This window comes from Protopterus annectens, chromosome 11.part0 (genome assembly GCF_019279795.1).
Source record: "Protopterus annectens isolate FY-2018-M chromosome 11.part0, PAN1.0, whole genome shotgun sequence".
NCBI classification, from domain to species: domain Eukaryota; kingdom Metazoa; phylum Chordata; order Ceratodontiformes; family Protopteridae; genus Protopterus; species Protopterus annectens.
Window position 1 is genome coordinate 174,641,883 of NC_056745.1, and position 25,605 is coordinate 174,667,487.

Below are 25,605 nucleotides of genomic sequence, written 5' to 3' on the forward strand. Positions count from 1 at the left end.
AAAGCATTGTTCCTTTCTCAGGCACACACACACACACTTGACCTGTCTGGGATTAGAACACCTACCAAACTAGTTAACACACTACAGTATTATAGGTTCATAGGTTGGTACTAGGCTATCAGCCTATACAAGCCTAGCCATAACAATTCCCTTGCTATTTCTTCCCACACTATTTAATTCCCTGGACCCCTGTCTAGCAGGGTGACTGATGTGACCCTGGGGTGAATTTCCTTTCTCCCATCCAATCATAAAGGTTCCTTTTGAAGAGGGCCAAAGAGGTGCTCTGCATGACATGTATGGGCAGTCTATTCCAGAGTCTGGGGAGTCTCTGGGTCAGGAACCTATCCCTCCAACATGTTTTGTTTAATATGATTACAAGGTTTAGATCCCTGGAGTATGTGGCTTTGAAGGATTGGGATTTCTTTAAGTGTAGCATGTCCAACAGCTCTGTGTTTGACACGGCCTTGTATGTTAAGAAGAGATTGCCTCGGAGTAGATGATATACGACAGAGTATAGCTGGAGTTTTTTAAGGCGGTCAGTATAGGGCATCTGCTTTAGGCCTGTGATTCTTTTAGTGAGGTATTTCTGCGGCCTTTCCAGTTGTTGCAGATGTCTTGAGAGGTACATACCAAATGGGGCATTGTATTCTATAATGGGTCTAATGAGGGATGAGTACAGTGGGACAATGATCTCCTTTTTTCTGGATGAAAAGCCCTTAGTGATGAGGTGTGCCACATAGAAGGATTTCCTGACTGTTGTGGCAATGTGGTTATTGAAGGTGAGACCACTGTCCACCTGTGTCCCTAAGTCTCTTATTACACTTTCGGTGTTTAGTGTACTGCCACCTATGTGGTAATTCATGGGCACATGTTTTTTCCCAAAGGGGATAACTACACATTTTATGACATTGAGCTTGAGCCCATGGCTCTGGTACCAAGCCTGTGTTTCTGTAAGACCCTTTGGTAGAGTATTGACATCATTTGGGGATTCAGTAATGGCTCCCAGTTTGCAGTCATCTGCAAACTTTGTTAGCCAGAGTCCCTTAGTGTTGGCCTGTACTTCAGAGAAGAAGATGCCAAACAAGAGAGGTCCCAGGACTACATCCTGAGGTACTCTACTTGTCACTTGTCTGGAGCTGGATTTGGAGTCAGTTACTTTTACAGTGTGGGGTCTGTCAGTAAGCCAGTTGGCAACCCATCGAGTGACGTAGGGATTAATGTGCAGCTTAGTAATTTTATCTATGATTCCAGAGTGGGGGATGGTGTCAAAGGCCTTGGCAAGGTCCAGATAGGCTATGTGGACTGCCTTACCCTCATCCACAGCTCTGGAGACTGATTCAAAGAAGTCAGTCAGGTACAGCACACACCATGGAGATTACTGGGCTACAGCAATCCCAGAGGTGTATTCATAGGTGGGTGACATCAGCAGGATTGTCAAAAAGGGCATTTCAAGTATACTACGAGTTGTACATGTCTGTTACCTGCATGTATCCACTGCTTACTGTCACGAAAACACATTTACTCCTGCTTACAACTGCTTAAAAGTGGCTTATGCAGTCCTAATTGACAGTATCAACAAGGCTTGCAGGTCTTGAACCCTGGACCATGCACACTGAGGTCACTGGACGTACCACTAAGCCATCTGGGTTGTATAGATGTTGCATGGAGTCTATAATACACATCTTACTACAGGTATTCCACAGTACTGAAAAGAAATGGACAGTCACTTTGTGTACATATATACATTACCATTGAATGTACTGTACTCTGTGAAACAACAAAGACAAGTCCTACATCTGTACAACTGTCATAACTATATATATATATATATATATATATATATATATATATATATATATACCTACGGATGTGTACACACATACACATACACACACACACACATACACATACACACACACACACACACACATATATATATATATATATATATATATATATATATATATAATATGTGTATATATATGTGTATGTATATACACACAGACACAACTATAGCTATATATATATATATGTATGTATATGTGTGTGTATATATATATATATATATATATATATATATATATATATATATATATATATATATATATATATATATATATATAAAAATCTATACACTTCTGAACACCCTTTGTGACTCAGAAGGGTTCCAAAGGAACTGACGTGTACACAAAACAGAGGCATCTCTTGTGTTATAACATTTAAATCTTAAGCAGTTCACCAGGGACGGGATGGTTGTTGTGTATGTGGAGTTTGGGGTGGGGAATGATGGCTAATGTAATCTACCCCGGGGATTGTGGAGTTAGGGTGGGGGAATGATGGGTATGGACTTGCACCCCAGCGACCACTTCTGCGTCACTGCTCGACAGCGACCACTTCTGTGTCACTGCTCGACAGTGGTACAAGAAAATAACATACCCAACTGGAGTCGTGCTTGACTGTGTATTCTTTACCATTCCTAACTATGTAGTACTTTGTAGACACCGGTCACCACAGATGGCTATCATGTTGTGCTAAAAGACATTATACATGTGTATGCCTGGCTACAGGCTAGTGTCACACACAAACACGCACACATTTGCCAGTATTGTGCATACACGTCTTGCCTATGTAAAGGTAACTAGTACAGTGGTATGCAGCTGGGGTATGTGCCACAGAACACATACAATTAAATTTACTCTGATTCCACTTCTGAGCTGGATGACATCACAGAACCGATTACTTGCAGTGGGGATGGGGGAAGAGAGAGGTTTAGCAGTTGACATGGATAAAGGCCCGTACAAAAGGAGGTATATCTTTGGAATGCAGCAAAACCCGCTGTCCTGACAGGATGCAGACACAAATACACACACACACAACCATTTGCTGATGCACACACTCAGGCATTTGCTGTCACACACACAAACACATGCACACAGTTGCCAGTGGTGGGATCAGAACTCCTGTCTATCTACATATCACTATTACAGTACTAATCAGTTACGAGATGCACCACCAAGATTACACATTACAAGGCAGTTAGACTGTGCTTCTAAGATTGAGGACAACAACAGGGAGACTGACAATCATGAAGTACATAGCTGTAAACTTGTTTGTTTAAAGTAGGTGTCCATTACAACCTGTATGCACAAACAAGACACATCATCTGCAGGTAGGCCTGAGAGGTATAGTTGTAGCACAACATGAACCTGAACTGGTGTATGGCCATCTGTGGAATAGACAACTAACTATCACTATACAGGGTTACAGTGGGCATGCTCCTACACTTAGTAGCACAGGGCCGTTTGGGATGCACCATGACTACAACTACACAAGGTTATACTGGGCATGCTCATACACTTAGTAACAACGGGCTTGTCGAATGCACTGACTCAAATTACACAAGTGGCAGTGGGTACACTCATACACTTAGTAGCACAGGGCTGTTTGGGATGCACTCAGATTCTAACCACAGAAGGCCACAGTGTGCATGCTCATACACTTACATGTACAGAACACATTGTAATGGACTCCTATTGTAAACACACAGGTTTACAGCTATGTACATCTTACCTATCAGTATATATGCACATCATACAGGTTTACTACCTAATACCTGTAGGTGGCCCGTACGTGCTATATCTGTGTCTGTGCTGTGTGATATACATGTACATGAAGTAATGACATATATATGTTAAGTATACACATTCATGCACGTGTGGACCTGACGGACAATAGGTCACCTTGGTCACACAGGCGGATGCTACTTACAGCATGCGTCACACACCTTGCTGCCCTGAAAGGCATACATTGATAGCAGGTTATGGACAGTAGCATTATATGTGGAACAGTGGCATGTGCAAGCATAATGTGTGAGCCACATTGTGTAATGGTACTGAGGTGGAGGTGTCAAGATGACCACTCTCGGCTGTGTTAGCAGTTGTCATTATTAGCAGGACTGTTACCCTAAGTATGTCTCACGTTGGTCATAAACACAGTTTTTGCTGCTGTCCGTCACCTTACATGAGGCATTTGCTACCAAGCACATTACTGCCACTCGCAGTGATGTCATGGTATGAGTGGCAACTGCTAGACCAAAACAATGAGCCAATGTCCTGCTGTTATTTTGAGGTTGTCCAGTGTCTTCATTCCTGGCTGTCATGATTGAACGACAAGCCTTCAACACAAAGCACATGCATCCATGTTTTATGTGTGTGGATAATACCTAGGTCAAATTTACCCATATAGCCACATTCCAAGGCAAATGTCCTACATCCAGAGGTAACACCCTGACACCTACAAGATAATTGCATTGGATGCTTATGCTAACCAGTGCTAGATGTGTGGCTTTAATAATCCATTTGCTCAATGTAGAACCTACAATGGGGAATAATGACATCTGTGCAGTGAGGAACACCTGGCTGAAGGCTCTGTAGTGCACAATTGCACTACCACCATATAACTCAGATCTAGACATGTGGGCCATAACAGTGGTATGGACCATTCCAGGTGGTGGTGTACACATATTCATAAAGGCTACTCCCATGTAAAGACCACTACTTCGGCATAACGCATCACAGATGTCAGGTACAGGTGACAGTGGCAGATGCTGCATTCTAGGTTGTATCCTCATATACATCCACCACCTTGTCCCCAGACTACCAACACACATCCATATGTGGTATGACATAGTATGGTAGACCACCCCAGTCAATTGGTGGACTGCACCTAGGCCTACATCAACTGTGAAAAGTATCCATGTACAGACACAGCTGCATAATGTGATATGCAATGCAATAATACCACTGTTTGTAACCAGCTCAGTTGTACACATACCAGGGTCCCTCAGATGTTGTCAGCATTAACATGGTCAACTGTTGCTGTATACCAGCAAACACCCTCATGGTTGGATATGACCTAACTGTACCTGCCCTGGATATGTACATCCCACACTCATACAACATAAATGACATTACCATAGTTTTCGTTATCCTTTCCACATACAGGTGGCTGCAGTCGTTACATGCATGCACATGGCAGATAGCATGCTAACAGTACATAAGGTTTGATATCTATGTTAGCATGCCATCTGCCATGTGCATGGCAGATAGCATGCTAACAGTACATAAGGTTTGATATCTATGTTAACAGAGGTAATATTCCCGCTCTACTGGTCACCCATGACATCTATCATATCATACAACACCCCATGTGGCATGTATGTCTTTAGACATGTCCACATAATGCAATGCCTACAAACATACCCAAATAACAGGATCATAGGACCTACACAAGGCCTGTATTGACAGACTCGGGGAAATCCATCTCTGCTCTGTATGTTCCTGAGTAGTCACAGGTGATATGTTCATGACATGTACAGCCGTGTGTGGCCACAGCTCCTACATATATCCCATGTCAACAATTGCAAGCCAAGCATGCTGTGTGCTGTCCGGACATTAGCCTTAGTACCACAATAGCCAGTATATGCTGGAGTGAGATCTTTACAAGCCACAGACCTCACACATGCTTGAATGAGTGTACTGCCTAGCTCTAACAGAGAACATCTCTGGCACTATTCCAGTAAACATGAGGTGGGTGTGGCAAATATGATGTGCTCACTGTTGACTACTGTCAAGTAACAGTTTGTAAGAGCATGACATGGAATAATGCTGTGTGTGTCTCACTGATATGTGCTGTTGTCATATATGTACACTTGGCTACTCGATGAAGGTGGTGGTGTCCTACCAGTGCATGAATATAGCATCCATTATGGTGTAATGCTCGGCAATGTTTCACACATGGCATGGGGAAGGTGTGGAATGTATCCTCTTGACCTGCTAGTGCACTTGTCAGCATTTTAACCTGTGATTGATGTTCGTGACTTTTTTGCTTCATTGTGGTTCCTATATTGGAGCGGTTCAACTTTTTTGCTTTGTGAATTCGATCCTGTGTTGGCGTGCTGGACGAGGTGAGACCGGGTTATGGAGGTGATTTTAAGAGATCTTAATCTTATGATGGGTAAGCTGGTCCAAGCTTACAGGGAAGAAAAGCGAGTGATTAATAATACACCCACTGACAGTATTACGGACTCTCAAGCTGAATTGTACACTTTGCACTCGCCTGAGGACATTACACCAGGGCAGAGAACGAGTGCAAACAAAACATATAGTGGTGCCCTAAGTGGTGTGAGATCGAAGGAGGGACCACAAACACAAGATAACAACAGTAATAGTTGTTCAAATCTGCTTAACAAACGGGACCTAGCCTCTTGGTTAGAAGCTCCGGAGATTGGCGTCGTGATGACGCAATGCAGGGGACCTAGCGGTCAGCTCCACAAGCCGGCATTGTCGTTAAGGAACAGATTTTTGAATCTGAACTTTGTACTAGGTACAGAGCTATTCAACTTGACAGTGCGTTTTGAAGAAATCCAGAGAAATGCAGCAGGTACCGAAGGATTCGTGTGTGGAAGCTTCCGATGGGGGTAGACCTTGAATCAGAAGCCGGAGGAGAACTTAAAGAACTGTTTCAAAGGACAGGTATTGAGCTTCTGGACATTATTTTACGTAACAATGAAGTCAAAATTAAACATTTACGTGAGGAAATTACAAGACTTGATACCAGTATTTCTAATGATTTATTATTTTTCAACACAAGCAACACTATGAAAAGGTAATTCAGAACATTGAGGTTTTTGTCAATAAAAATGTTGCGTAAAACAAAAACTTATTAGAGATAGTATTGAATATAAAAACAAGGCCTATCCTATCCGGGCGGTTTAAATCTTATGCTATTAATAGAGGTGGCAATAGAGCTAGTTTTTTGAATACTAGTCTGATAGAAACGGATAACTTACATGTTGAGGATGTTTTTAGATCCACCAGTAACGCAGCGTTCGGAAAGGTTATTAAGCAAGGGGCCACAAGAAGGCAGGGTATTCCATCACAGCCCCAGGAGGAGAGGGAGGAACCAATGGGAAGAGTTTTGAAAAGTGAAATGTGTGTTGATTTTACCTTGTATCATGATATTGAAACTTTGTTCAGTGACAATATTGATTATGTACAAATAGATGACTCAATACACAATAATGAAGGTAACAAAGGGCAAGTAACTGAGCAAATTCTATCTGACATGTTAAAAAATGGGGGGGGAAATATGATGGTTCAAGAAGTTAATATATGTTATGACTCTATGAGAGAAACCAATGTCTTAACTGATACTGAATGTGTGACCACTAATAATGAGGTCGAAATATTAGTGAATTCTGATTTTACAAATGATTTTACAAATGATTTCATGGATTGTGAGACTGTTATCCTGGAGGGTAGTAGTGTCAGTAATCTACCTGAGAAACATGTAGGTATGAAGCATGAGATTTTAAGAGAAAGAGGGTTTATAATATACAACTATACCGACTTAGTAATCAATGATGTTTACTTTGAACTTTTTAGTAAGGGAAACAAATTTGTACCCAATCATAACATTGATGTGACACAATTGCTGGTTGAATTAAAGCTATATATGAGAAAGTTAAATTTGAAATTATATTTCAATGGAAGGGGAGGGAGTGATATGGTCAACTATGAGCAAGAGAAAATAAAAAGAAAAAGTACATTCATTCCACCCCCAAATATGGAACTAAATTCTTTTGAGCATCTAGTAGAATACGAATTTAGGAGAATATGCTCTCAGAACAACAATAGAGAAGATAATCTATCTAATGAGGAGAGAACTTTACTCAATGAATTAATCTCATCACACAATTACAGGTTCATGAGACCTGATAAGGGTGGAGGGATGGTAATTATGAGTAATGTCGACTATTGTTGCCAAATGTTGAAAATTTTAAATGATGAAGGAACTTACAGTAGAGCGACAAGAAATGAAGTGAACAGGGCATTTTACAAAATTGATTTGTTTTTACATGATGCATTATTCAGGGGTCATAAATGAAGTGGAATATGACTACCTTATGGTTAAATATCCTCAGATGGCTAGGTTTTTTGGGATACCCAAAACACATAAAGGTACTGAACAACTACAATTTCGACCCATAGTCTCAGCGAAGGGCTCCAAGACGGAACCCTTAGCGGCATTTGTGGACACATTGTGTAAGGAAGCAGTAGTGGATGCAAGTCACATTCTAAAAGACTCATGGCATTGCCTTGAAAGGTTGAAAGAAGTGGATGCGGGGGAATGAGTGTGTTAGTTTTTTGACAATAGATGTCATTAATCTTTTCTCAGCAATTCCACATGAACAAGGACTTGAACTTTTTTATGATAGTCTGTTGACTAGTTCAAGCTTCAATATAGATAGGCTTGAGTTATGCTATGATTTAATGGGACTGATATTAAAAAATAATTATATCTCATTCGAAGGAGAAATATATCAGCAGCTAACAGGAGTAGCAATGGGGCACGATGTGCCCCTGTTTTCTCAATTTAGTTTTATTGGCATGGGAAAAAGAGCATGTCCTAGGTTCTAATTTTTTTAACAACATTATCTCCTACAATAGATTTTTGGACGACATTCTTATAATCTGGAAAGGGGATGAACAGAGTGCAATAGATTTTGTGGCATACCTGAATGGAACATCTGATTTTTGAGGTTTACGTACAAATGGGATAAGGATGAAGCCAATTATTTGGACATCAAGATTTTGAAAATGGGACTTCAATGGGTAGTACCATATTCAGGAAACCAAGCTACGCTAATTCCATGCTACACTACTTAAGTTGTCACCCTCTACACCAAAGGAAAGGGCTGGTCAAGGGCCAAATGATGCGATTGTCGAGACTTGTTAGTAATGAGGACACCTTTAGGTCAGAAATGTACACACTTATTGGTATGTTTTGGAAAGGGGTACCCAATTGAAATGTTGAAGAAACTTAAAAAATATATAGGAAGAGAAGGAGTAGATATTTGCCTATTCTAAAAAGTGAGAAAGAGATTGGAAGTACATTAACTTGAAACATGGATGGGTAAAAGAAATTGTGTGATGAAAAATCTAGGCTTATATTGAGATATAACAACAGAACTCCAGAATTAAGTGACAATTTGAGGAAATTGTGGGAATATTTCTTGAGTAGTGAGGTCAAAGCTGTATTGGGAACAAAACCAGCCATAACATATGGTAGGGTTTACAACTTAAAAGAAATTCTGGAAAACTAGTCATGACTGTAACATCTAATATGAAAAAGTGTGGCAGATGTAAAGCATGTAGATATATTTCTGTGGGAACATATCTAAGTGTGGCTGGTTACAAACGCACTATTGCATGTCCAGGGTCATGTAACTGTGCCACCAAAAACTGTGTATATGTGGCATCTTGTATGTCATGCGATGCATTTTGTGTGGGCATGACAACAAGATGTCTCAAGGAGAGAATTAGGGAGCATGCCAACTCTATTAGAAGGAAGGATGAACATAACTCCCTTTACATGCACTCTAAAGTTTGTTCTGCATATAAAAAATTCTTACTTTTTATTGTGGATAGAATAAAACCAAATAGTAACGGTGACACTGGGAATTGTGTAGCTTTACGAGAAACAGAGTGGCAGATAAGGTTGAATGCCACAAGGTATCCTGGGTTAAATGAATGTATTGCATTAAAACCTGTATTAAAGCATCGTGCTTCATTTATTTGAAAGGGAGAAGTATTTAGCATTTGAATGTATTCCAATGTTTTATCTTACTTAGATTAAATGTAATTCAACTTGGGTGAATAAGTATTTATATTTGTTATTACAAAAAGAAAATTTTCATGAAATGTTTACAAGTATTAATGCTTAGACTATGTGAATGTTGAGTACAAATCAATGTATATTTATACATATATTATATAGATTTTTTACCTATACATTTTGTACCTACATATTTTTGTATATAGATATATATACATATATATATACATATTTTTTGTATTTTTGTAAGTTTACTGATCAGCTACAACAAGGTTCTCTTCAGTGAAGAGTTTAATAGGTTATAATTAACTCAAATTTTAATTGATTGATTGATTAATTGATGAATAGTGGGTGTATATAAGGTAACCTGGTTGATGTTAGCAAATTGACTCTGAAGAAGCCAGTAGACCTGGAGAAAGCGCTCAGTCTGTTTTGTTATCTGTGGATTAAATGGTGTTTTACTGCATTCCTGGTCGGTGCCTCATTGTCAGCATTTTAACCTGTGATTGATGTTCGTGACTTTTTTGCTGCTAGTGCACTTACTGATGTAGACTGTATATGTGTACATGTACTGATGTTTGTGTAGATTCCATTTGTGTGAAGTGTCTAATGTCTGAAGGTGATGGTAGTCTTAGTACATCATGCTGTGTATGGTGATATGCTCTAAGTACAGTAAGCCGTACATGAGGTATGGACAGATGTTTGGACATGACTACTAAGTAGTGGGGCTTCTTTGCCGATGAATGATTGCTGAGGACAGCTCACTGGTGTGTTACAACCAGTCCTACAATAACCTGTGTAACTGCTAAGGTCAGGTTTTGTTAATTGAAGTGGAAGACAGACAATGTAGAATGCTGTAAGGGTGACACTGAAGGCAAACCTCATGACATCTGTAACAGTAATACCTCTCCTGTGCATATATTGTGCATATATCAGCACAGATGCAAAGGAAAGAGTCAGTAAGCTTTGTACCAGATGCGAGTGTACTTCTGTAATACCTATCATGAGATAGGCAGGTGTTTGATTCACAGTACTGGCACGTGTGGGTGTGTGTGTCCATATATGTTATGTATGGTTGGGAATACATCCTACATGTTATCACTCTCCTGAACACTGTTAACACCAGTACAGAGTGAAGTGTAGAAAGAAAGGCATAGACAGGTGGTTAAACCTCACACATGTAAAGTGTCTGTATGTGTGTGACATAGGTGTATATCTTTGTGAATGCCACAGAGTGTGTGTGTGTGTGTGTGTGTGTGTGTGTGTGTGTGTGTGTGTGTGTGTGTGTGAGACTGTCCATGTGTATGGCTGCCCGGTCCCTGGAGTGAGGCTGTATTTTACCATGGTGAAATGTTAATGCCCCCTCCCACCATCCACTCAGTGCAATCTAGCATCCCTGTTGTTATCAGTCGTAGACTGGCATTCTAGCTGCCTGTTAACATGTACACCCTGGGGTGTGACCTGTTGTTACATAGCTTACTGATGGACCCCCCCCTCCCCACATACACTCACTACACTACCTGTACATGTGTAATCTCTGTGGCGCATCTTGTAATTGTGTAGTACTATAATGATGATATGCATATAGGCAGGGGTTCTCATCCAAACACTGGCAACTGTGTGTGTGTGTGTGTGTGTGTGTCAGAGTGTGTGTTACTGTGTCTGTGAATCCCTGAGTGTGTGGGTGTGTCTGTGTTTGCATGCTGTCATGGCAGTGGGTATTACTTCTTTCCAATGAGAAGCCACTATTTCCACTGGCCTTTACTCTTGTTATCTGGCATACCACTCTTACCTCCTCCGTGCACCAGGTAGCTATACCTGTGATGTCACCCATTATGGATGTGACTGCTCTGAACACAGTAGCTTACTACACAGCTATCATGCTCTTGGATCATTAGAACAGTAAACATAATTGAAACAGGGGAAAATATTACTGTGATGTGAAAGCTACAAAGTGCATGCAGGTATTGTCATACTGACCTGTGGGTAGTCAACATGTACATATGGGACACAAACCGCAAACACCGACATCCCCCGGCACATGCAACTACACCTGAAAGAGGAAGGCAGAACGTCAAGATCAACATGCTGTGAGTGTTATTACACATGATACATACTGTCAAATGTACAAAATGCATTCTAAAACTGTAATAAATGGTATGTCTGCTGCCTGTCAACACTACTCAACAATATTAATCTACAATTGTCTACCTAGTATGTTCACCCTGTGCATCAGACCATATGTGCATGTCCCTGCACCGATGGTGTGGATGACAGGGATGTGGCACAGGCATCATCATATGTACAGGGTGATAATGTTTGCCAGAGGCCTAGGCTGTGCCATTGGATGACATCATGTGTGTGTGTGTGTTAGGGCCTGTGATATCATTGGGCGTGTGTGGATGTTATGCATGTATATGTTGAGGTGCCCTACATTTGTTTCCAGTGTGTGTGTATGCATGCACACAGGTCTGGCATGTGGCTGGCCTACACAAGGGTATTATTGACAGTTGCAGACTGTACAAGGCAGGTTTCACAGTTCACAGTGTCCAGCCACGTGACTTGCTCCTGCCAAGGGCTGCACAGTCACTACCAGGTAGAGGTCCAGATTGGGTACTGTCTGATGACACATGTCCACTGGAATCGTGTCCCTGTTGGGACTGTCCAGGACCATGTGCACGTGACCTGCTGTGTCCTGGTGTGGACTGCATAGCACCAGCTGCACTGCTGCTGCTACCACCACTATGGGAGCGGGCATGTGCAGTAGCATATTCACGTAGACCTTCAACAGGTGATGTAGCTGACCTACGTCCACATGCCCAACGCCTCATTCCCACCAGATGTTCCAGCACATCAATTCCACACTCGAGGATGGATATGCCACGGTCAAGGACTCCCACCATGTCACCCAATAGTCTATCCAAAACATCTGCAAGATGATGGTGAGCATTTGCAAGTGCCTGGATGTTGTCAGTTAATGAACGAACAGGAGCTCTCTGAAGTCTCAGACCTTCTCTGTTGTGCCATTCAGCACATGCTTGTGCCTCCATTACAGCCTGAAACATGCGTCTCATGACTCCAGCTGATGTGCTTTGTCTCGCAGGGGCATGTTGGCCAGTGGTCCTCCTACAAGCAGCACTGGGCACATGCCTGTGTGGGACATCACCAGTCAGTTGACTGGGGTCATGGTGTGCAGGCACACCTTCCATAGTCTCCACACTTCCCTGTTCCATGCTACCACCCACCAGCTGTCCTTTCTCTATGGCCAGTGGTGATGGAGTATGTGTAGGTAGGAGAACTGTGTGTGAGGATGAAAGGGGACAGGTGGAATGGCAACCAATGGTACAGATTCAGCCCCTGACAACCCTGCCTGTGCCTCAATCATACTATTATCATCACTGCTAGAGTCTGTGGGGACACTGACATCAGGTGGACCTCAGGAAGGCAACGCGCCTACATCAACACCTGTGAGGGGAAGACAAGAACTGTACATTACAAGTTATACCAGACACAGACAGACAGACACAGACACACACACAGACACAGACAGACATACACATGCTACAAGCAGATGATATGGCAGATGGCATTCAGCTTAGACAGTTATAGTTTCAGCTTAGACACTTATAGTGGTATACATCCCTGAGTTGCACACAACATCATGCATGTGTTATAGCAGACGGCATGCACCTTACACAATTATAGTGGTGGTTAACATACATACCTGTATTGCACCATTTGTTAGTAGCCTATGCCCCATACCTGCAACACAATGCATGCACTTTGCACCATTGCACCGCACTGCCATGGTGTGTGCAACATATACCACATGTTAACAGACTATCGCTGACCTTTGTACATCTGCCACTGATGCTTTGTGTTGGCCACCGCCCCTATGTGTGAGGACATGAGCAGTAGGGTATGCCGACTGCATACTATGTTTGCCTGAGCCCAAGCTTGCATATCTCCCCCAAAGCAGTGCATGTCTGTTCAACATTATTCTGCCTACCCCTGAGCTGAGTCTAGACATTGTGCATGTGGCTGTACACATATGTTTAACATGGCTGTCCCTACTTTGCAGTGGTGCCACAGACTAGCACAGCTTTACAGTACACTGGCCTGCAGTGTGGCGTGTGACCTTGCCAATCACATGTAGTATGACATGTTTTCTGCTGACGTGTTGAATGACATGCATACATGTGTAACACAATGGTGTCCTTTCCAACCTACAGTATGGTAATGGTGTCCTAATGCAGGGACATGTTATACTAACATGGGCCTTCAGATGATGCAATGTTGTCTGTCCACCCTACAAATATGCAGGGACATACTGCACATTGAGCTGATGTGCATAGCCATTGCAGGGCATCATGTGGCTTCACAATTGCTATACTGTGTGATCTACTGACACTGTTCATAGCCATGACTATGTTCACATACAATACATATTTAATGTGGAATGTGACCCATGTCACTGAGGTGTATATACACACTGAACCCTAATGTGGAATGTGTGACACAGGTCACAGAAGGGTATACGGATGACACCCCTGCACATCTGTAACCATATTACTGATGCCTGGCAACTATGCCCACACATGGCTAACTTAGCAGTACTCTATGTCCCACATGCCATCTGTGTACCTCACAAACATGAGGAGCAGGCGTGACAGTGATGTCTGACACCAGCAAGGTGAATGTACTGTATCTGTGGCCTGATGTGGTTGTATGTGTATGTTGTGCAACACATGTATGCATTTATATACTGTATAGGTAAATGCTTCCATGTCGAGACACACTCAAGATGTTCAAGACATGTTATGTGGTGGTTTCATGGTATGGCTACACAAGCTGTGCACAGGCCTGTATGAAGTTTAGTGTTTCACACCTGCAATATCACCATTACACAAAGGCCATAGTTGTATTGTGTCGAGCCAATGTACAACATGGTGTACACACATGTACATCACTTCTACTGGGTGTGTTGCTTCATGTCTCTGGTCATCCTCCATAGCCATGTGTACACATGTTCTGTCCAATGGTTGTGATGGCCATCTTATTTCACATGTCAGTGTTTTCCCATATGACATACACCCATAGATGTCATATGCTCCACTGAGGACAGGGTTATGCAGACAAAGAGTGGTATGTATGGGATGCGAGACATGTTTTGCAGGATAGTTGAGCAGTGTTGCAGTCAGCCCCCTACATGTCATTGACATGTCAGCACATGACATTGTGTGACATTCATAGCAAGGGTATAATCCACAAGGGTGTATCCTGTGGGACAGTCCTACTCCAGCTTCAACACATTTAGAGTGTGTGCACACATATGCTCTCTGTACAGTACTGTTCATATTCCCAACATGTGTAATGCTGATATGTAGTACCTGTCCCTACAGTGAAACATATCCACCATTGTATTCACTGTTGTCCACACATCTAGCAATGACAGTTTGGAAGGTTTAGTGTTGGTGTTTCATATAGTCTTCAATTGTTTCACATGGGTAAACAGTGTGATACATTGCAGGTCTGACCAGTGTCCATTAAAAGGACCACCATACATTATGTGTACATGTGTTATGGCAGATAGCATGCAATTAATATGTTCCATGCATTATCAAGCCTGGTAAATAATAATTATCGCTTCAAAATGTCAGAGGTACCTAAACAGGAGTGTCACAGCAGTAAGATCATTATCCACACCTGTGTGATAGCTACAGGGTGCAATGTCCATGTTAGCAAATCAGCCAGTACAATACGCTATACTATGCAGTATGCACATCTGTGCATACATAGAGTAGCAGACTATAGTATGTGGCATGTGTGCATATATGCCTTGCATATGAAGTTACATTACATATTTTGCAGTAACACATGTAACTGTGTGAAATATAGTTGTGTTATATGTGCAGTAGTGACTTAACAGGCAACTCCAGGCTCAGTGGTTGAGAGACACCCACCTCCACAATACCAGATAAAGCTTATGGATGGAGGTCTGCAGGTGTCCCCAGGTTGGCCAGTAGCTCCTCAGTATGTGTGAGTGGGGGCTGGGTGAATGCCCCCCCCACCTATTGCACCTTGTTCCCTGGTGATTGCATTAACACGCTGTTTCGCCCATCTTATGAGGTCAGTGCAGTGTCGGCGCACCTGCTGATAGGTGCGATTGAGACCGCCAACATCATTTACCCTCTTGCAGAGTTCCTCCCACAGGGCATCCTGCTGCTGTGCATCTTGTGGCACATGGCTGAAGAGTGTCATGTGGTTGCTGAGGAGGTATGGGACGAGTACCTCATCCTCCAAGTGGCTGTACACTGGCAGTCTGCTACGTGGCATACCTGGAAGACATAATGCTGGAGACAGGTCACAGTAACTCAGAGAAGTACAGCAGAACATACATGTGTATCACATCTATTAAGATTACAAATACGTCTCGGCAAATCTACATGACACTAACACCACTGACATGTATAAGTCACACACATTTGACACTTACTGGTGATGTGATGTTATTGCCATATATGTGTGTGTCATGTGATGACATTGCTCATACACCATGTGGATGTTGTCTTGACTTGGGCATGTCTGTTTGCCTGTACTGGTGTCTTTACCTATCGGCACATGCCTGGATGTGTTCACATTAATGCAATCGACCTTAATGCTGTCACATATATAGTCATACATAGCCATTAGGGACATGACCTGAGACAATGTAGACTTGCAAGCATGTATGTGTTTTGCCATATACATCTACATGGTACTGTACAGCTGTGTAGCATCCTGCCATGTATTGCTTGTGTTGCACATGTGTAACACATGGGACAATAGCTAGCCTGATGGTATTTGCAGGGATGGATATCAACTATAGCATGTATAGCCATAGTGATCTAGTAGGCTATATGCCCTGGGCCATTTATGAGCCTAGGCAGACAGGGTACCTAGCTGTAGGCAACAGACAGGTAAGTTTCAGTGGCCAGTTCAAGCAGTGCCACAGAACTGATCCACAGGGTTACTGATATATTTGGCATGCAGTCATCACACCATATCACAGAGAGGGGTGATGTGCAGCTTTGCTGGACAGGAATGCATAGTATGGCAAGAGTATGTTTGTATGGTACAGGTATCTGTCAGGCATGTTGTGATCCTTGTACTAGAAAGGTGGATGTCCACGAAGTATGTGTTTATTTGGGATCAGGATGTGTTAAGTGTAGCAAGTCCAACACCTCTGGGTTGGACATGGCTTTATTCAGGGTAGGCTGCATGCTACATAGTGCAGCTTGGGACTGGGAAGGGCAATGTAGGCCATCTACACATGAGCAATAACCCTTAAAGGAAATATGTGATATATTATGGGTCACATGGGTGAGTATGGCTGAGCAATTATCTCTATATTCCTGGATGGCACCCTGTCATGATTAGGGGTGCCACATACAACTACCTGTCTGGTGTGGTGAAGTAACTATCAAAGGAAAGAGTACTGTCCAGCTGCATCCCATACACACAGTTGCCATTATGTTGACCGCTGCCTAGGTGGTAGTTCATGGGTACAGGGTTTGTAACATAGGGGATGACAATGCAATACTTAGCTGTCTGATTGTGGCCATACGTCAAACACCACACATCTGACACACTAAGGCCCTTCTGTATGTTGAACGTAGCACACATTGAGTCAACTATTGCTCCTAGTTCATATTGATGTTTGCAAATGACTAGGCTGATGCCTTCTGTGTGGTATACTGTGACTGGCACTGGTTTGATGTGCGTGTATTAGTCAGACACCTTCAGTAGTGTTGGGTCTGCCAGCAGTCCAGTTGCCAACCACTCCTGTGACATAGGAATATACACCTAGTTTACTGAGTGTAGCTGGAGCACAGTATGGGTGATGGTGTCCTAGGACCTGGCAAGGTCATGATATGCAGTGTGAATCAACCCTACTGTCATCTACATCTATACTGAGTACATCAAATACATTGATCATGGTTCATGGCCTTACAGACCAGACTCGGCTGGGTAGTTGTGCACTATTTACCATTATCAATGGTGTCTCCCCCTTTGTGGGCTGGTATAACTGTTGCTGTGCAGCATTCGGTGTGCACACAGCCTGACATGGAGCTATGACTGAACATGATGTGTATGTGGATAGCTGAATGTCCTTACATTTGTGTAGGATACACCCTGGGATGTTGACAGGTCCCATGAAAGCTGTATGTATGGCTTTAGAGAGTGCAGCTTGTACCTGCATAGTTGTTATTACAGGGGACCTGTAGTGTACATGGATATATTACTAAGTGTACCTGTTGGAGAACCTAAACCCACCCCCCCAAGACCCTATCTGGATGAATGGGTGCTATTTCTGCAGGTGCAGTACTTCCCATGCCATAGTGCTGTGCAGCACGGCAGGTCTTGTCGTTGCCATTACGATTAATGACACAGCTATAGAATGCTCTGTGCTTGGCCTCATAAGATGTGGCTGGCTAGCTTCACAGTAGCCTTGTGTGGTTTTATATGGTGTATCTGCATCTTACTGAGGCTGGCCAGGGATCACTTACACTCATGTGTGTTCACTCTTGCAACAGTTACTATCTTCTGTGGTACAGTTTAAAGCATGGTACCACTAGTTTGCCTTCTTGTTTGTGTTGGGTTGAATCCTGGTTCTGTTTCAATGGCACAATTACTGCACATATGTGACTGCTTAAGGCTCATTTCTGTAGGATTCAGCATTTGCACATGCATTGTCCATCTGCATGGGTGCTATGACCATCACCACTCTGCTCTTAAACATAACATTGGCATTGGAGGAGACTATGTGTAGCATACTATTAACCCTGTTTGTGTGACTACTGTGATCCAGGTCAGTGGGTTCGATGGAATCCAACATGTATTGAGTGCAGGTGTTGGTACATGAGGAGTCTTCCCAGTTCATAATGGAATAGTTGAGAGTAGCCATTATTATGATTCGGTCTCCGACCTAATCTTCCCCATTACAGCACATTATGACAGTTGGGAAATCCGCGACCTGGTGGGTGATCTGTCTCAAGGTGCAATTTGAATTCCACTTTGACACAAAGGGAGTTGCTCAGCATAATGCAGCTGAAGTTATGCAAGTGTAACTAGCATGGGGGTGTACATATCCTTCAGGAATATGGACACACCTGTGGCCCATGTGTTCCAATAAAGGATAATGGGTAAGAGGTGAGGTATGTGTTTCATAACATGCAGTCATGCAGTTGTGCTCTCTGGAGCATTGAATCGTGTCTCAGCCACTGCACAGATATGTTCTCCATGTTAGGGATTGACATGTGTGTCCGTATAGTGTTTCTGATATGTTATCATTGTGTAGCAAGACCGGCAGTTTATTGCTTGGATGTCCCTGTAACAGCAGTGGACCTTCAGTTGAACTGTGCATGATGAAGGTACTATAGGGGAAGCATGAGCCCTAGGCAGTATCCAGATTCCCAGGGGTGACAGGTGCAGGCCCTGTCTGGCAAAGCACCATGGTCTGTCAACCATGTTATCCCAGGATGACAGATACTGGATACCCTTTGACTTGCACCACTACACTAGACAATTGTGGAATACAGTCCTTTTGTCCCTGTACTGCAGTATCATTCCGGCCAATGGCAGAATGCTACACAGGCCTTGGGACATACCTGCATGGGCTACAAGACCTGACGGTTCCTGCATGCGTTTACATGCAGTCCAGGCTGCTGCATCACAGGTCCTGCACAACAACATGGAATATGCCAGAGCCATGTGTATAGTTCAAAAGGTGGTCTGAGTGTATGGGTATGTGGCTAATCATGGCAGACAGACAGCTGACCGTATGTATGCCCTCGTATAGGTTGGTGTGTAACATAGTGCTAGAGTTTGCATTCACAAACGAGTACTGTTGGGCATGTTTCCAGTCATGTGTTCTGAGGTGTGGCACAATTATGCAAACTATGTCATACAGGTTGTGTATTTTGGTGTCTGTCTCTTCCTGCTTGGGGGGGTCACTTGTTTGGCCAAATACTTAGAAGCGTCTGTGAATGTATGTGATTTCTGGTAGTCTGTGTGGGTGTTCTTACTGTGTACTGTGTTCTGGTAAGGGTATGTGGTTGTGTTGATGAGCTGCATGAGTTAACCTACACCTCATGACTGTCCAGTCCAGTCATGGCTGTAGACTGGGCTGCCTTCCAGCTTATCCCTGTAGCTGCATCCCAAACAATGTGTAGGGCATGGTGTTAGGTGGGTTTGACAGTGTACATGGCATAGAGATTACATTCCCCTAGGATGGCCACATACACAAAGCTGACATTGGTAAACATCAGTAGCTGACTAGTGGACGTACCTGTATGAGCATTCAGTACTACAAGTACCAATTACTGTATTTAGTTTATGCATTGCTTATGATGATGTTTTAGACAGTGCTGCTCACATGTAAATATTTGTGTTATGGACGTGACAACACTGGCTATTATGGAAACATTGTAGCTACCTTTAGCAGCAATCCTCCTCTGAGGAGCACATTGCATTCTGTTAGTTGATTACAGATGATGCAAGTGTCTACAGGTCTGTTTCCTTCTCTGGGTATATACTCACATATCCACCAGGACCATGACCTCTGTTGGGCACAGACACCCACTCTCTAAACAGAGTCATGTATCAATAGACTTATGCCAATATCAACATGATCAGGATATAATCAGATAGTGTAGGCCATCACCAATGAAGCAGCTATTACACATGGGCAACTGTCTCCTACATCTTACACTCCTACTGCAGATGTTACACTGGAGTTAAAGATGATATGCAATCTGTTTCATTACCAGTGCTGTGCACTACCTTACATACAGTATGTGCAAGCGGCTGTTAGTTTGGCAATGAGAGGTTGGGCTACACAATCCTGGAAGTTCAACCAGTGTGTCTCTACTCTCAATATCCACTCTATGTAGGTGTGCACATAACCATTTGGCCCAGCCCTGTAACAAGGGTCACTACACATTTGAATAACATGTACACATGCATAGCTGTTATTGCTTGCAAACGATACTAGAGAGGTGGATATTACATGTGCTATGTGCATGGATAGTTACCTGGCTCGTCCAATTATCTTTGCTCTAATACTGCTAAACTGTCAGATGAAAACAAATGATATGTATCCTGTTATTGAGTATTGTAATTGCCAATAGACATAACTGCTGTTTGCATAACGTAACAGAACTGCTATGTAGAATAGAATACAGATCTGCCTAGAATATTGTACGTTACACAGTTATTCGCACAATATCCCAAAATGCACACCATATTTGCACGGTAAGCCCACCTTTAACATGTTCATCTTACTTATGCACCTATACATATGTCGACTGTTACAATATATCGACATATACTATCCCCTGTTATAGCACATTCTTGTTGGACCAATCCTGACACTGACAGTGGCTGGAAGCGAATTGGTGGGTTCCAAGACCATATCATCCCTTGTGGTTTATGCGGAGTTTGCCGTGTGACACACATAGAATACTACAAGCATTACTACTGCTCAACAATACATCGCTATAAGATAGCTATTTTCACTAGATGCATTGATTACACTGTAATTCTTACAGTACAGGTACTACATACACAGACATACTACATGTTATACATACCTTCTTAGTAATCGGAGGTGTTATTGACTAGTATAATACTCATTTTCGGTTCGTCTTTCAGTGTTTTGTACTGTCCTACAGGTAGATACAGATGGTTTGAATTTGTGACAAGGCAACCTTTTATAGTTACAGATCAGCAACATGTGCTATCCCTATAACCAATTGGTGTTCCTAAGTAGCTAATTACATGCACATCAGCTGCGCTGCTTCTGCCTTAGCCAATACCATGGCTACAGTGGAGTATAAATGAGTACTCCACATGGGCATTGTCCCTTTGCCTTACTTGTGAGAAAGACAGCGTGGAAGTGTTGTTTGGAATCTATTGCAACAGCTGCATGGAGACGAACAGTAATATATTGTGTGTAATGCCTAGAGGATTTGGTATAAATGTGAGTACTGCTGTTATTTTTGAACATTGCTACTTGTGCAGGGTTTGTCTTTACCTAATACTTTTGCATATGTTTCAGTCTGGCCAAGTTGTTTGACCAGCTCAAGGCTGCATAGCTATGCATATAATGTTAGGGGGTTTACAGTGTGCTTACCAGACATATTTAGTTTGGTGTTACTGTGTATCATACTGTGCTGATAATCAGTACTCGGTAACACTTCCTGGTGTATGACCCTTTCAACCCTCTGAAACAGGATTAGTTCATACAAACCCTGTTACATCAGCAGCTGTTCAATTGTATAATGGCAAGTATTTCACATAGGACCATGTTAGTGTCTGTGCCCAGGTGTGTTAAGGTTTCAGCAGATGTTGCACAGTAGTTGAATAACTGGTTATGGTATGACCGTATGCATTGATGTAATTATTTTGGTTGTGGGGTAGATGTTGGTGGGTGTACATAGCACATGCAGGTGTGTAGGAACCCCTTTTATACAACGTCTATGTGTGTGGGTGTTCTTTCCCTATGTGAAGACCTATCCCTTGGTGGACTAATACTATGGTAATTGCAGGCTGATTCATTAAGGCACTATTAAATGCTTGCTGTATAGAATGCAGGTACTGTTGGTCCTTGAATCCTTTTGGCAATACTTCGGAATGTAATAAATTTTTGTAAAATGAAAGCTGTCTGTATATTTCTGTCATGGATATTTGCAGTAATTGCAGTTGTGTTGGTGACTGTGTCCAAAGAACATATATGTAATAGTGTATTGGCATATATTCTTCATATGTTATGTTCATATTGTTTGGGGGGGGGCAGAATGTGGAATTGCTGTGGTCCATGTTATACTCAGATATGACCACTATATATCTATATATCTATATATCTATATATCTATATATCTATATATATATATATATATATATATATATATATATATGTGTAGATGTGTACACCTTTAATTGGGTACATGGCAGGGTGTCCTATTTCAACACATTCTTCCCTTTTGTGTTTTAACCTGTCAGCCTACACAACTGGGATAGGTACATCCCAGGTAGCTTAGTGTTAGGTTACTCTGAGGATGGAGTACATGGTTGCGGGTTCTACTCCTGGAAGGTATTATCATTTTACCTCTCAGAGTAGGCACTGGTAGGGAAAGTGTGAATAACGCACACTTACGTGGTTGTAAGCAGGTTTGTCTGTGGTCTGTGCGACGTTAAGCAAAGGTTAAACCTGTGAAGAGCTTCTCCATTTACCATGTTTCAACACCACTTACCATTGCGCAAACTCATGGAAACCCACTTATAACTGCTTAAGAGTGTTTTAATCCACCTGTATCCAACAGCCCTTATACTGGCCCTCAAAATAACGTAACAGCCTTTGCAGGTCTTTAACCCCGGACCATGAACACCACAGTCACTGACTTTACCACTAAGGCATCTGAGATATGTACAAATGTTATGGTGTTTAGAATATACATTGTACTACAGACATTCCTCACTACTGAAAACAAATGTGACAGTCAGTTGGTGTACATATGTCTGATCCATGTTAATGTTCATATGTTTGTGAAATTAGGTGTTGCAATGTGACATGACAGGGTGCATTATGAATGAGAAAGGTTCTTGCTTTGTGTCCTTTTTATATTGCCCCCATACTCCATGTATATACCTCCAGTTCACTTATTGGACATCCAAACCAGGCCCTCCTTGATGCATGATTACATTACCCATCATTCCTCCCCCACCCCAATCTTCATATACACAACAACCACCCCTTCTATGGTGAATTAGGTTAATATTAATTGTTATAATAGCAGAGCTGCATGTGTTTTGTGTACACTCCAATTCCTTTGGACTGCTTCTGTGTCACAAAGTGCGTTCATAGATGTTTATATACATGGCTATTGATGTAACTTATATATATATATATATATATATATATATATATATATATATATATATATATATATATATATATATATAAAAATATCTACATGCAGACATCACTGAGATGCATACATGCTTGTGTGTATACATATATTTCGTATTAATTTGTAACAGTAATACATATGTAGACTGGAATGTGTTGGTTCACAAACTACAGTACATTACAATGTACTGTACATATGTACACAAAGTGACTGTCCCATTTGTGATCATTACAGTGAAATGCATATGGTATAAGGTGTAGTCTCAAGACCATGAAACATGTATACACTTTGGATGGCTTAGTGGTAATTCCCATGACTATAATCTGCATGGTCCAGGGTTCAACACCTGCGATGCTTTACAAATGTTTTTTACTCCAGAATAAGGCTCATTTAAGCAGTTGTAAGCATGGTTAAAAGTGTTTGTGTGACATTATAGCAGCGGTTAAACACAGTTAAACAAACTTTGTAATGTAGACCCTGTGCTCGCAAACACGGCTACATCCGCTAACTACTTAGGATATATACATGTCAGTGAAGTAACATCTCACTATGTGCTGACATAACATTCCATTCTCTGTTGACTGTACTCTCCAGCACACATGGGTTTATATGGTTGTTTCGAATGTTTATTATACAGATGATTACTATCTATATTTGCAAGCTGTGGGTAAGATGTACTTTTGAACATGATAAATATCCCTGCCTTTATTGGGATTGGAACCTCGAATACACAGATACTATGCAGATGCTGTATCCATTACACTGTTGACATTAAAGTTGCTTCCACCTATTTCCTATTTAGATGATTTCTATGTGTAAACTAGGCTAAGCAAAGGGCGGAGGCCCACAAACTCACTATGCTTCACATACTCTTGAGATAATAACATATAACAAATGTACTGTGAGACAATGCATTACACTCCTAACTACATTTGGCATAGCCCCTCAGTGACGCACTTCAAGGGAAACTTTGTTGTGTGAATTGGTAACAGAATATACACCCCTGGGATCATATTTCCCAGAAACATACAGTCAGGGGGTGGGGGACCCTGTCCAGTTTGATAGCTGCAAGACCTGTTGGGGGAATTGAATGGTATTGAATTGTCACATTGACATGCCCTCTTTAGATCACTAAGTGCCCCTATCACCCTCCACAACCCCAGTCTTCATCAGCTTCCAGCATCTCTGCCTGGAATTGCTTCATTGGCTATGCTTGACAGAGGCTCAGTTACTTCATCAATGGTGTGGGGAAAGCCAACACACTGTAGCTATGCTTCTAATTGCCCTTGGGCAGATAGCTAGTAGGCTGTCTGTGAGTCTCTGAAGTGCAGGCTATCACAGCCATAATATGTGAATAAACATACCTTCAGATCACAATATACAGTGAGAAATCGCCATGTAGTCAGGAAACAGTTAAGTACAGCAAAAACATACAGAACACTGATACTTAGTCACTCCAAAAGCCTATCTTGGAAGCTAGAAGATTTGTATAAGTTTAAGGCTTTCTATTGCTTACCGGTAGGTTACCTACAGGAGAGATGAAAAACAAGCACAGATAGGGAACATGCATGCAATGATACCATACCGGCCTATGTGTCAGCCTTAGGCTTTAGAATACTGGTCAAGGCTATTGGTGCCCCATGGTGCCCTATTTAGGAGAGACTCAAAGGTGAATACCAGCTCTTTAAACAGCTCAATAGCAGATTCAATGAGGGTTATGCTACTCAACAAAAAGGGTTGTGATCACAACATGCTTGCACTCACAGCACTCCTCAGGATGGACAACATCAACATCTGTGCAGTAACTGAGATCTGTATTAAGACTCATGAGAGCACACCAGCACTACCGGACTACAACCCATACCACACATTTCAGCCACAGAACATGGGTTGACAGACATGGAGGGGCTGTATCCATATTCATCAGGGATACCTACACCTCCAGGTTAGTGGGGCAGCATGATACCTCTGAGAT

General features: G+C 42.1%; 1 protein-coding gene across 3 annotated transcripts in view; it reads left to right on the forward strand.

Moving 5' to 3' along the window:
• CRACR2A (calcium release activated channel regulator 2A) overlaps positions 1–25,605 on the forward strand; it is a 1,193,169-nt gene that overhangs the window by 1,046,906 nt on the left and 120,658 nt on the right. The gene's annotated exons all lie outside the window — the stretch shown is intronic.